Below are 12,862 nucleotides of genomic sequence, written 5' to 3' on the forward strand. Positions count from 1 at the left end.
GAGGATTTGAGAAGTCACTCAAAATGTGCCCTAATTTTTCTTTCTGCCACACTAATCATACGTTCTATGGCAAAATGAACCCTCTCATTTTGTTCCTTTTTAAATTAAATGTTTCAAGAGTTACCACTTTATTCCATTCAAGATGGCTTCAGGTGTGCCATACGTTTGTCATAAGTAGTACTTTTAGCGCTCTAGTTGTTCTTTAGAACACTGGGAAGCTGCAATAGAACACAAAGGAATCAACTGACAGTCTCTGCCCTTGTTGGATGCACATGTTTTACTGAGAATGTCAGACTTCATTCTCACATGACTGAGAAAGATAATGTGAATTTACAGAAAATATGCTCTCAGTTTAGCTTATAGATCACCTTCCAAACCTCTGTGGGAAAAGCATGAGAAAATAGTTTTCTCTCAAACATGATTCATGATATCCCAGCAGATGGCGTTTTCACATGGTAAAATCACCTTAGAACACACCACAATTCCTAAAATGAGTATGGTACCATCAACAAACGATTTATAATGTAACTAAAGTCCTAAAACCTTCTATTAACTGCAATGCTTTTTAATGAAGTGATTTCATGTATAATGGTCCCAAGATGGCTGCCAACACTTCTTGGATGAAGTGCTGAAAGCCAATCAGATCTAACGATGAGATGAGTGGTTTAGGCTCCGCCCAGATATATCTATAATTTTTTCTTTAATATCTACAAAAACTACTTAACAGATTTATACCATTTAACAAAAAGGCATGACTCTGAACCAAGGGCTACCTTTATGCCAAATTTGGTGTAATTCCGTTCAGCAGTTCGGGCTGTAGCTGCGATTAAAGGTTCCTATGGGAAATTGCATGGGGAAAACACATTTTGGGACCCCCCTTTTTCTTAGCCCCTGCTTGACGAATCACCCAGAAACTTTCAGAATAGGAGCGGACCAGAGCGGGCCACCAGTCTTAAAAATTACGCAAAGATTTGTTAACCGGCGCCAAAGTTATTCCAAATAGAATGTTGCGGATTTCCTATGGATAATAGGTCCTAACTATAACTACCTACTGGCGACATGAATATTCCCAACACGCATCCACTCGTCATAGATAGATGGGCATGGACTCCGATGGAATCTGTGTAATTACTTTATTCCTCGCAGCAACTTGCCATTACGTGTTTCGGTTACTGCACGTGATGTATATATATATATATCCGATTACTACTCCAACGTGCAGTCATGCACACAAAGAGATACAAACAACTTTGTGAGCTTAGTGCCCAGTGAAGCGCTTTATTTTTTCAGTTCAGTGCAAAGTCTATCAGACGCGTTTCGCCCAACGCAGGGGCCTTGGTCACATGATCGAGTTATGTGATAATTAATCATTTATTGGTTACCAGTCAATCACATGACACCATGACTTCCAACCAATAGAAATAGACAACATACTGTGGCTTTTGTGGTTAGAACTACAAAGATCATGTTTGATTGTAGAGTTTAGTAATGGCTTGACCAGTATTGCTTATTCTGTTGTTACAACTGTACATGTACATTTATCTGTAAGTTAATAAATAACAGAAATCTACACATTAAAATCATATATGATATATAAAATGCACAAATGAAAATATTTCATATGTTTAATTTGTAGGTAAAAGCAGTACTAAACTAAATATGTAAGATGCCATTAAAAAGGTATATTATAAATATTCACATTGTCGCCACAAAAAATCTCAATTAAAAAGTCACTATGTTAAACTGCGCAAATACTGCATTATAAATATTATCAGTAGACAATCAACATTGGCCTTATTATATGCAAATGTTACGCTCCTTCATGTTGAAAGCCATTCCCGAGTGCGGTGCCAATGTGCAAATCTAAGGGGCAAAGATGTGCAAATATTATAGGTGTCAAAAAGTGAAAAGAAGAAAAAACATATAAAATGGCATTAGGAAGAAAGGAAGAAATAATAAGTATATATTAAATTTACATTATTGAACTCATTATACAGGTTGTAAGAGAGCCCCCTTACAATAAAATGCTCGTATACTGAAACCACAAACTGGATGAAATCGTCATTGGTTACATGCTGAAACATTATATTATCATTAATAGAAAAGCCGATAGGATGTATGTGCAGGGCCACTTTTCTAATGGTAGGTAGCATGATATAATCTACAGATAAATGTGTAGATCTTCACCAAGGTTAAGACCCTGACGGTGTTTAGTATCGAGTTTGACAATATATCTTGATCCCAATTGTCTTCACTTTTTCTATCGATTTCCCCCTCTTTTGTTAGCTGGTACAGTGTCGATCACAAAATACTGAAAACTATAGAGATTGTTATTGTGTTCCTGTTTAAAATGTCGAGCCACTGTGTACGCTGGGTCCGAATTCACTATTGTGCGTAGATGTTGTAATATGCGTACATGTACCGAAGTTTTGTGCTGCCTATGTAACGCAACCCACAACTGCATTGTAAAACATATACAGCATGATCGGATCTGCATGTATAGTGTCCTTTAAGTTGTATTTGTGTGTCAGAAAAAGCTGTGGAGTATGTAGTGGTATTTAGATCAAATTTACACGCACAGCAAGTACATTTATAGAAGGTTTTTTTTGGTGGTAGCCAGCTCATTTTGTTATCACATTCTGGGCTTGTCCTCACCAGGTCATTGTGCATGGAGTATGCTTTCCTAAAGTTTAGGTTAGGTCTGTCAGGCATTATTTGCTTCAGTGTAGTGTCTGTAAGGATAATGGGCCATTGTCCATTAATAATAGATTTAATGGCATTAGCCTGCTTGCTATAGGTGGTTATTAGCCTACACTGTATGGTTTCTGAGCTGTTGGCTGAAGCGTTCTCAGATACAGTGTTATCCAAGGCCACAACGGTTGTGGCTTTTCTACTGTTGCCATTCAACATAGACTGCCTGTCTTTCCTGTCAGCCTTCCTAATGGCTATATCCACATTTTAGGATGGTAAACCCCTTTCAATGAACCTTTGCCTTGCTGCATTTTCGTGATAAACTAAATCTTCACTTGAACTGCAGGCTCTGTGGATGCATTACAAATGTGGATTTTATAGGAACTCACTGTACAGTAGGCTGGTAATGGTGTGTTGTGGATGGAAACTGGTCGCGTGTAACAGAGTGTTCCCAGGGGTGGGTTTCCTATACAGACATGTTTTGATTTCACCTTGGCTAATGTATATTGTGATATCCAAAAAGTTGGTTGTGGCTTTGTCTATGTGTGCTGTAAAGTTTAAATTCATTTCATTGTTGTTTATACTCGCTACAAACGATTCAGCCTGGCCCTCGCCAAATTATAAAAACATCGTCTATATAACGCCACCATTGAACTACATGGTTAAACCAAGCATCACTGTGTTCTACCTATAGGACATGCTCCTCCCACCAGCCTACGTGGAGACAGGTGTGGCTAAGGGAGAAGCATGCCCCCATAGCTACACCTTGCATTTGTTGGAAGATACTGCCATCAAAAGTAAATACATTATTAGACAGGCACCTTCTGATCATCTTAAGCAGCATACCGTTGTGATTGTACATCGAAATTCATTTATTTTTTCAAATAGTGATCAATTGCATTCAAACCATCTTTGTGCCTAATGCTGGTGTATAAAGCAGTGATGTCTAAGGTAAGAAACAAATATTCATTGGACCATGTTTGTGTACTTAATTTAAAAAGGAAATCATTGGTGTTGCGTATATATGTAGAGAGGTTAATTACATGCAAATAATAATCAATATATCTTGAAGTACTATCAAAAATACTGCTCTTAGCAGAAACGATGGGTCTCCCTGGTATGGGCCTCACCCCTTTATGTACCTTAGGAATGAAGTAAATTGTGGGCATGATAGGGTACTTGTTGTTTAAAAAGTTAAATTCATCCTTCGATATCATGCCTTCTCTTTTCCAGGAACTCAATTCATCCTTATAACTCATGCTGATTTTTGTCACCTCCTGTTGTATAGCTCCTATATATCCTTATATCGTGTTAAGTTAGCATAGGTACATTTGAGATTTAAACGCCATTTTTCCTTTCTTGCAACTTCTGCACACGACCCTTAATTGTTGACTTAGCTTTCAACCTAGTGGTTTGCCGGGGTGTATGTGAGAATAATATGTTATTGCTCTGATATCAGTCTTGTTTAATAAACCATGTCTGCACGGAGAGTGCTGAAGTTTCAGGAGCAACACGATATGGAATTGTTATGAGGTCTGATCTCCACGCCTTCATAGTCATAACACAAGTGCAGCCTTTGCCAACTTGGGCTTGAGGCGGGATTGATATAGTTTTGCACGAGAATTGTTAACACACTTGATGCGGTGCACATGCAGAGAGAGCTGGTGTATGCTGATGTGATTCCTTCATGCTAGGACACTAAGGTATGGGCCCGCCCTAAAACAACCCAAAGAGACCTTCTTAGATAATAATATAATATATGTGTTAGGGAGGGTGAGATATAAGTGTTGTTAACTCTTATTCATTACAGCATGTTAACATGTTGTCACCATTCGCTTTTTATGTCTTAGTAACTATGCTGATAATTTTGCTACTGATAATAAGTATACTTGTATTATCAAAGATACTGCGCCTGAGAAGACGGCATTAGTAAATAAACATTTCAAATGCACATGTGTCTTCTTTACTCCATGTTCTGGTTTGTAATGATAATATAACGAAAGAGTGTTCATGAGTCCCACGTACCCTGAGGTACTGTAAGTTCATGTTCTGGTTTGTCTAAACATTGGGTGTTTGATATGTCCAATGAGACACTGTAGCTAGCTCGGTAAGGGGTGAGTTGGTTGCTAAGGTAAGTTTTGGGACATCCTAATTTGCCGAGGTTCCACTCCTCTGTGCACAGTTCTGTGTGAGTACAGAAACCCTGCAACATGGCGCCCAACGGTTTCGGTGGTCTTATATCATGACACTCGAGTAGTTTATCGTTCATGCCTTAACGTCCTTCACGTCCGTTTCCGGAAAACGGGGTGTTGGTGAAACCTACCTGTTTTTTCAAAAAGGTTTTTCTTCAAGCTTGATTCTTACTTAAACGGTTTCTTTGAATTACTACCCAGTTGTGCTACAAAGTATTCTTTGTGTTTTCTTATTTCCAATTCTGTAATGGCGGCAGCGGTGGCTATTGCGCAGCATAGTCGCGTAGCGGTACGCAACCATCTTCAGACGTACCAAGTCCCAGTAGATGGGATGGCTGTGATTTTCGTGGTATGTGCAGATCCGGCGTTTCCTTACGAGTTGTTTTACTCTTGGGTTACGTTTCCGGCTGTGGACGCTAATTCTGGTTTGTTCCACTCCTACACCGCCTCGGATGTTCCGGCTGAATATACGCCGTACAGGGCATTGGAAATACCTATTGATCATTGGCAGCATCGAGTTTGGTTTGATGGCGCCCTCCCCCACTCTATGTCCCCTGCGAGGTTAGGCCCACTCTCAATTCCAGGTACTAATTGGCCTGCGTTGGGTGGCTTTACCCCGCACCCGAATCACGGGGCTTGCACCCTGGCAGAAATTCGCAGGCTGCATGTAGTTTCAATTTCCGTGATTCGTGCTTTGGTGCAATACATCGGTCGACATCTTCCTGGTGGTCCCCAGGGGGGTGCGGCCGCTCCCATGGAACGAGGCGGAATGCGTCTCAATCCAGTGATGGTAAATTCGGTTTTTGGTGCGCGTCCTGTTGACAACGGTGACTTCCCATTCTGGCTAGTTATTTGCTGCAGAAATGTTCTTTATCCTCCCACACGTGAACATAGGGAGTCTTCCATTTGGCCACAGATACCGACCTTGGGAGCAGAATTCAGCGGCATGGCTAGAATAAGGGCTCTATTGTCCCAGAAAGAGGTGGCCTTGAGCTCGGCCCGTGAAACTTTCGTGCTTCACATTGCTAACACCCGTACGGAGGTTCGGGCTCTTTTAAACACTGATTTGCCTTTGCATTTCGGAGCCATGGTCCGTTCTATCTTTAACGCATCCTCCACAACGGGCCTTGCACATTTTTTTAAAGTTGTTAGCGGTGGTCTCGTGACTTCCTTTGAGAAGATTTTTGGAGTCGTCCCTGCCTTCTTCCATTCTATTTTTTCATCCTTATTTGGAGGGTTCCCGTTTTTGCTTGCATTAGCGGCTGGCGCATTGGTGGTTTTCTGCCTTTTTAAATATGGATGCCCTTCCTGTGCAAGACCACGCACAGCTACTACTGACGCGGTTTCGCAACCGCATGCTTGATTACTATGGCACACTGCCGTTAGCGACTCTAAGCACGGCGTTTGGATTATCTTTTCGGTTCTCCTATTTCGCCTGTGTCCAGCCTGTATTTCGCTGTCTGACCTGTGATTTCCTTTGGGCCATTGATTTGTGTCTCTGCGGACCAGCATCTTCTGACGTCGATTTTGATCAACTGATGAGTCCTATCATTGCTCACGAGTTGGTTTGTTCTGACGAAAGGATTATGGCCTTAGCGGTGGCACATGGACTAATGGGTCCCTGGGATGTGTTGTCGGCAGCGCAAAATTTCTTGGAACTAAGTTTTCTTGAGAACCCACCGAGCTGTCCTCTGATGGTTATAGAGGATCCGGTGCTGGATGATCACGTATGTTCCTTTCATCTTTTAAATTGGATGGCTCGCTCGTGTCCATGCAAACTGCATGATTGAACGTAATTGATTTTGACCATGGTATAATACAGATACTTCATCATGTACAATATCAACAACAGACGACACAATATTATCCAATGTGTAAATTCTTGAGGAAAGCACGTTAATGCTATTGTCAACAACTGCAAGAACTTTCTCAAGATTTGCCTGATCAATAGCCCTAAGGCGTGAAGCAGCCTCAATTTGTGAGAGTTTCCAAATTTCATTGTAAACACCATATAACCAGCGTTTCGACCTGCCACTAGCTGGGCCCTTAATGAAATCATTCAAATCCACGTCTGCATTCAGTTTGGAAAGGTGATACTTAACCGCAGGTAAAGTTGAATGTTTCAGCCAAGCTTGACACAACTTGCCCACAGAGTAAGAGGTGACAGTATGACTCAAATCAAAACGGGGATCAGATCTAACAGTCTCAAAACCGTCAGTTATATTTAAAAATCTTTTCTGGCAAGAATCAGCACTACGGTGCCAAAGCAGCCAACCCTTGGGATTCATACTGGAAATGTTAAAGGAGGAATTCAGAAGCAGAGCCTGTATTTCTAATTTTTTTGTAACATTGTTCGTTGTTAAGGTGCTGATAAGCCTTTGCTTAATACTCATCTTTGCCCCACAAAACAATATGCCCACCTTTGTCCGATTTATTAATGACCACCTTAGAGTGGTTTTTGAGTTTGGCCATGAGTTGGAAATTTTGAGTGGTTCGATGATTGGGGGTTTTCGTTTACGTAATGCGTGTAAGGTTCTCATTAACAGAATTTTGCCAGCTGTAAGCCCAATATTGGGCAGCGGGAATCGTGGTTCTTTCTCTTTTGTAAAGTGATTTTTTGATGGTAAAATCTTTGTCAATTTGAGCTTTCGAATGAATTTATAAACATCAATGTGGGTACCGCAGTAATTGAAATTACTTTCTGGGCAGTAACTTAAACCCAAGGCAAGTAGTTGTTTTTCCACCTGGCTTAACTCAATGTTGGTCATGTTGATTATTGTTTTGTCAATTGAAGCTAACGTTGTTGCCAATGTTTCTTCTGTTGCCCCCTTCCTTTGGAGCCTGAGGCATTTGCGCCTTTGGCACCTATGGATGTTTCTTTTTTGCTGTTTTGAGCCATATTTGTGTTCCGCGGTTGTAAGGTCTGTTTGGGCAGTTCTCTGATAAAATCCATCTCCTCAGCTAAGGTTAGATGTTCCATTTCTGGTCTTGAATTAGGTGCACATTCCCCACTGCATTCTGATTCAGTATCGCTGGGTACTGTGCTCACATCAGATGTAGAAGCGTATGTGTCATTGTTAGCATTGGGAGTCACTTGTTGTTGTCTTAGTGCTTGATTAGTTGTTTTTTCATTTTTTGAGTGAGTAATGTTTGCGACCGAAAGTGAACACTTGTCCTTGTTCATAGTCAATTTTATTGCGCGCAAATTTGTACTCTTTCCTGTTTTTGATTACATCTTCTTGGTTTTGTTGTCTTTCTTTCATTTCTTTAATGCCTTTTTCAATGGGATACTTGTTATTGGGATTAGTCAATTGATCCAGATCACTATAAATATCTGCAATCTCCTTTATGTTGGTGTCACGGTCTATTTTGGCATCTTTAATAGGTAAACAGACTAATCGCATTGAAGCCTCTAAATTGATTTCTGGCCATTGTTTTAATAGGAGCCGGTTTGGGCTCTCAAAACTGGGAGCTAGCATGATTCGAAGACCTCTTGGGACCCTGCAAGCTTCGTAATACTTTTCTAACAATTTCACTTCCCACCATTTGGTGAGTTCGCTCCTGCTGTTTTTCTCTAGTAATTTCAACAAGCTTTTTATATCCATGCTCTATTCTGAGTCAATTTTTCTAGTGTTGCTGTTGTCTCTTACCAGTGGCGGCTGGTGACATTTGAAAGTGGTGAGCCGTAAAAGTATTGGCATTAGTGACAGGGACAATGACGGGTTTTTGGGAGTGTGAATTTGCAACTGAAAAGTACCTGATGCTAACACCACATGCCTCTGTGCTCCATGAATCAGTCACAATTACGGCTGTAGAGCATACTTCTCTGTGTGTCTTCTAGAGGAGCTCTGATTACTGCCTTGTTTCGCTCTCTCTCAGGCACAGTGGGAAGATAACAAATAATTACCGGCACAAATAGCATTGGGCAGCTAGCTTTCTGTTTGTGATCTGCAGTTTCCTACCTGTACACAGAATTGTCAACTCACCCAATGTCATAATCACAACCACTTTGCATGCAAATCTAATGACCACAATCTAAGCTCCTGGGCGTATCCACACTGAGTCAATATGCAAATGTCCAAATGTAGATAAGACTCATGTATACTGGTCTGGAATAGGGTTTGTTTTTTTGTATGCATTATCAAATGTAACCAATGAACTGTGTATGTACTGCTGTGTTTTGTTGGAAAAATCAATTTAAACATTTAAAATAAAAAGTAAAAAAACAGCATAAAAAAATGGCAGAAGTATTAAGCAAGCAAGCAACAAATGATTGACTACCACCAAAGTGAAAAAGACCTCTGCATGACAGCCAACAAACACAATACCAAAGCAGTCTCCAAAGCTCTGGAATCAAACGTTCAGCCTTCTTAAAAAACACGGGTTCTGGCTTCAATAAAAAGAAATCCGCATAACAGGCTCATTAAAACAAAAAGAACAGCCATAAAAAGGCATCAATCGCAAGAAGGCAGCATTTCATATGGGCTGGATTTTGTAACCGCAACAGAAGGTTCTGACTGAAAAAAAGCTCCCTCACTATATAAGGCACTGGTAACAAACATAAAAATCGAGGCTAAAGTGACTGAAGTAGAATGGAATAATTATATCGACACTATATGCAATTCGAATTTGGTGGGTGGAGAGGCATAATGTAACAAACATTAGACATTTAAGACCACAACATTTCGAAAAATGGTGGCTCTGCAGGATCGGATTCGAAGATCTCATCTTGACATCTCTAAGCAAACAGAAGATTAAAGATCGTCCACTAGATTAAAACTGGCACTTCAAAAGCTACAGGCTGGCAAAGCCCATCTCTAACACAACACAAGATGTGTAAGGCAGTCTCAGTGGGAACTGATACTTTTGTACAGTCCCTACAAAAGACAACTCCCCAGAATCCTGGAGAACAAGCACTGTGGTGCCAGAGTACAAAGAGAGCCCCACAAGATCCCTGCCCTGTGAGTATTCCATCTTCCAGGGATTTACTGTTCTTTCCCGCCCGCTGGCCAAAGTCAAGTGTACACTGTCCAGAGCTCCCTCCCCTCGGCCCGCTTACCAGAAGAGGCTGTTCTTTCCCGCCCGCTGGCCAAAGTCAAGTGTACACTGTCCAGAGCTCCCTCCCCTCGGCCCGCTTACCAGAAGAGGCAATCAGCAACAGTGAGGAGAACACCGCGCCGCCACCCCCAGCATCACAACCTCTGCCACAGCACCCGGCAAGGGATGGGATCAAGACATTGCATTAAGGGTGGTGGGGGGGGCGGGGTGGTCATAATGGGGTTGTCGCGCTGCGGAGGGGATGGGGAGGCGGGATAAATAATAAAAATAAAACTTACCTTCCGGTTCCGAGACTCAGACTCCCGCCGCCGTCCTGGTTTTGAATTTCTGCAGTGCACCATGTCACGTCATCAGGAAGGCTGCAGGCAGCCTCCCTCCCCTCCACCGCGGCGTCTATGATTGGTGCGGCCGGCTGCCCCACCTGCGTCATTTCTCTCTGTATGCTGCAGCATACAGAGAGAACAGGGAGAGTGGGAGGTGTTACTCGAGGGCAGGGGGGAGTGGCTTGCCCACTGTTGTTAATACTGTCTGTTTGGGCAGCCTGAGGCCGCCCAAACAGACAGTATTAACAACAGTGGGCAAGCCACTCCCCCCTGCCCTCGAGTAACACCACCCACTCTAAACCAGGAAGTTCTGCTTTCTCGCCGTGCGAGAAGGCAGAAACAAATGGTAGTTGTGTAACTACCATTTGTTTCTGCCTTCTCACACGGTGAGAAAGTAGGGGGGGGGCGCCCAAACGCCCCCATAGAGGAGCCACCACTGTCTCTTACTTTAGGTAGGTTTGTAAACAGTTCTTCTGCTGCCATTTCTCTCTCACGTAATGCATTCATCAGACATTGCGCATGAGTTATAACTGTTTCTTAAGAGCGTTGAGTTAGAATTTTTCCGATTCTCAACAGGCAACGATTAAGCACTTCCCCATCTGCAATGTGTGACCTTCCCAACTTCCCGACTTACTGTGCTTGTCTCAGCGTCTCCACGAGTCCTCCGACCCATGGAATATACCTCTAACACTGCATACGCGGTCAACGTAATAGGCGGTCGAGCAGGGGGCTGATCCTTGGACGTTTCCGTCAAGCTACAATCCTTCGTGGCTTGTGTGATGATCAGCCGTCTTTCGGGGGAGGGGTCCGCAGTGGGAAAACAAGCTATATAGAGAACAAATATTAGATATATAGAAATATATCGGAGAAATCGAATAGCGGGAATACTCGTGACAGACAAGGAATATCTAACTGTCATTATGTCATTTACATCTTAAAACTGTTGCCATCAGCTGTAAATCAGGAAAGGACATAAGCAGTTATATCACACTTGTGGGGGAGAATTCAATTAGGTACATCCAACAACAAAGGGTCTTATTGTACTGTACCCGGCAGGTGCTTTATTTATGGAGTAATTTAAAATGGCACCATTCTGAGTGGATCAGTGACTAAATATCGAGGGACAGAATATCAACTGTCCAGAATATCGATGCCAAAATATCGAGGGACAGAACTTTGAGTCCCTATCTACAAACAGGTAAGTACTAAAATATTGAGTACAAAATATCGATGTTTAAAATATAGTTAACTAAAATATCGAATTTTTTAAATGTATTAAAAATAGTATAATAGTAATTAAATAGTAAACACAATTAAATAAAACATAGTTGAAATAATGTAAAAAAGCTTAAAATGTAAAAATAATAAATGTAATGTAAAAAAACATAGATTTTTTAAACATATATATTTACTTAATAATATTATAAAGTCATTATTAATCTTTAATTATAAAATATTTTAAACATTATTAAAAATATATTTACATATATATATATATAAATAAACCTATTATATAAATATAAAAATAAATAATATATAATAATTTAAATAATTAAAGTAATACTTTTTATGTTAATTAGTAATTTATACTACATTAAATATAACAAAATTAAAAACGTTACATAGCTAAGGGAATAAAATTAGTATTCACACTCCAACAACCAGTGAGTGGAACAGTAGGGAAAGTGTTTGATAGCGGGTAGGTAAAAATGACTATTCCTACTCTAGCGAGTGGAACAGTAGGGAAAGTGTTGGATAGTCAGAGGGTAAAAATTACTATTCCCACTCCAGTGAGTACAACAGTAGGGAAAGTGTTGGATAGCGTAGGGGTAAAAATTACTATTCCAACTCCAGTGAATGCAACAGTAGGGAAAGTGTTGGATAGCGTAGGGGTAAAAATTACTATTCCCACTCCAGTGAGTGCAACAGTAGGGAAAGTGTTGGATAGCGGGAGGGTTAAAAATTACTAATCCCACTCCAGTGAGTGCAACAGTAGGGAAAGTGTTGGATAGCGTAGAGGAATAATTTAGTAGACCCAGTCCAACAATTGAATTAAAATGAATTCAAAAAATAATTAATTATTTAAATGTAATTTACCTCTCACTATTTTCCACTATAAACGTCACCTCCAATAGTCTAAGATATTAATAAATTAACATAATTAATTAACATTTAATTAATTCGCTTATCACAATAAACACAAAATTAAAAACAATGATATCTAAATTAATTAACACAATTAACAGTATAAAATAACTTTGATTAAATATTGTCTAAATATTAATAAAAATGTATTTTTAAATAAATTAATAAACATCATACTCCCCTATAAACACTTAACACACTCCCAAAAAAATGAACATAATTAACATATCAATACATTAATTAATAATAATTAATAGTTAATTAATTACTAATTAAATAAAATTTACACAATTTACATATGTATCAATTACTTTAAAACGTTTATTAATAACGTTTTAATATTTAATAATACATTATTTAACTTAATTACTAATATTAATTTATTAACCATAAAATTATTAAATTGGTAAATAATTTTTTTTTATTTAGATTAAATTACTTCGCACCCTATTC

This window comes from Lissotriton helveticus, chromosome 4_1 (genome assembly GCF_964261635.1).
Source record: "Lissotriton helveticus chromosome 4_1, aLisHel1.1, whole genome shotgun sequence".
Lineage (NCBI taxonomy): Eukaryota > Metazoa > Chordata > Amphibia > Caudata > Salamandridae > Lissotriton > Lissotriton helveticus.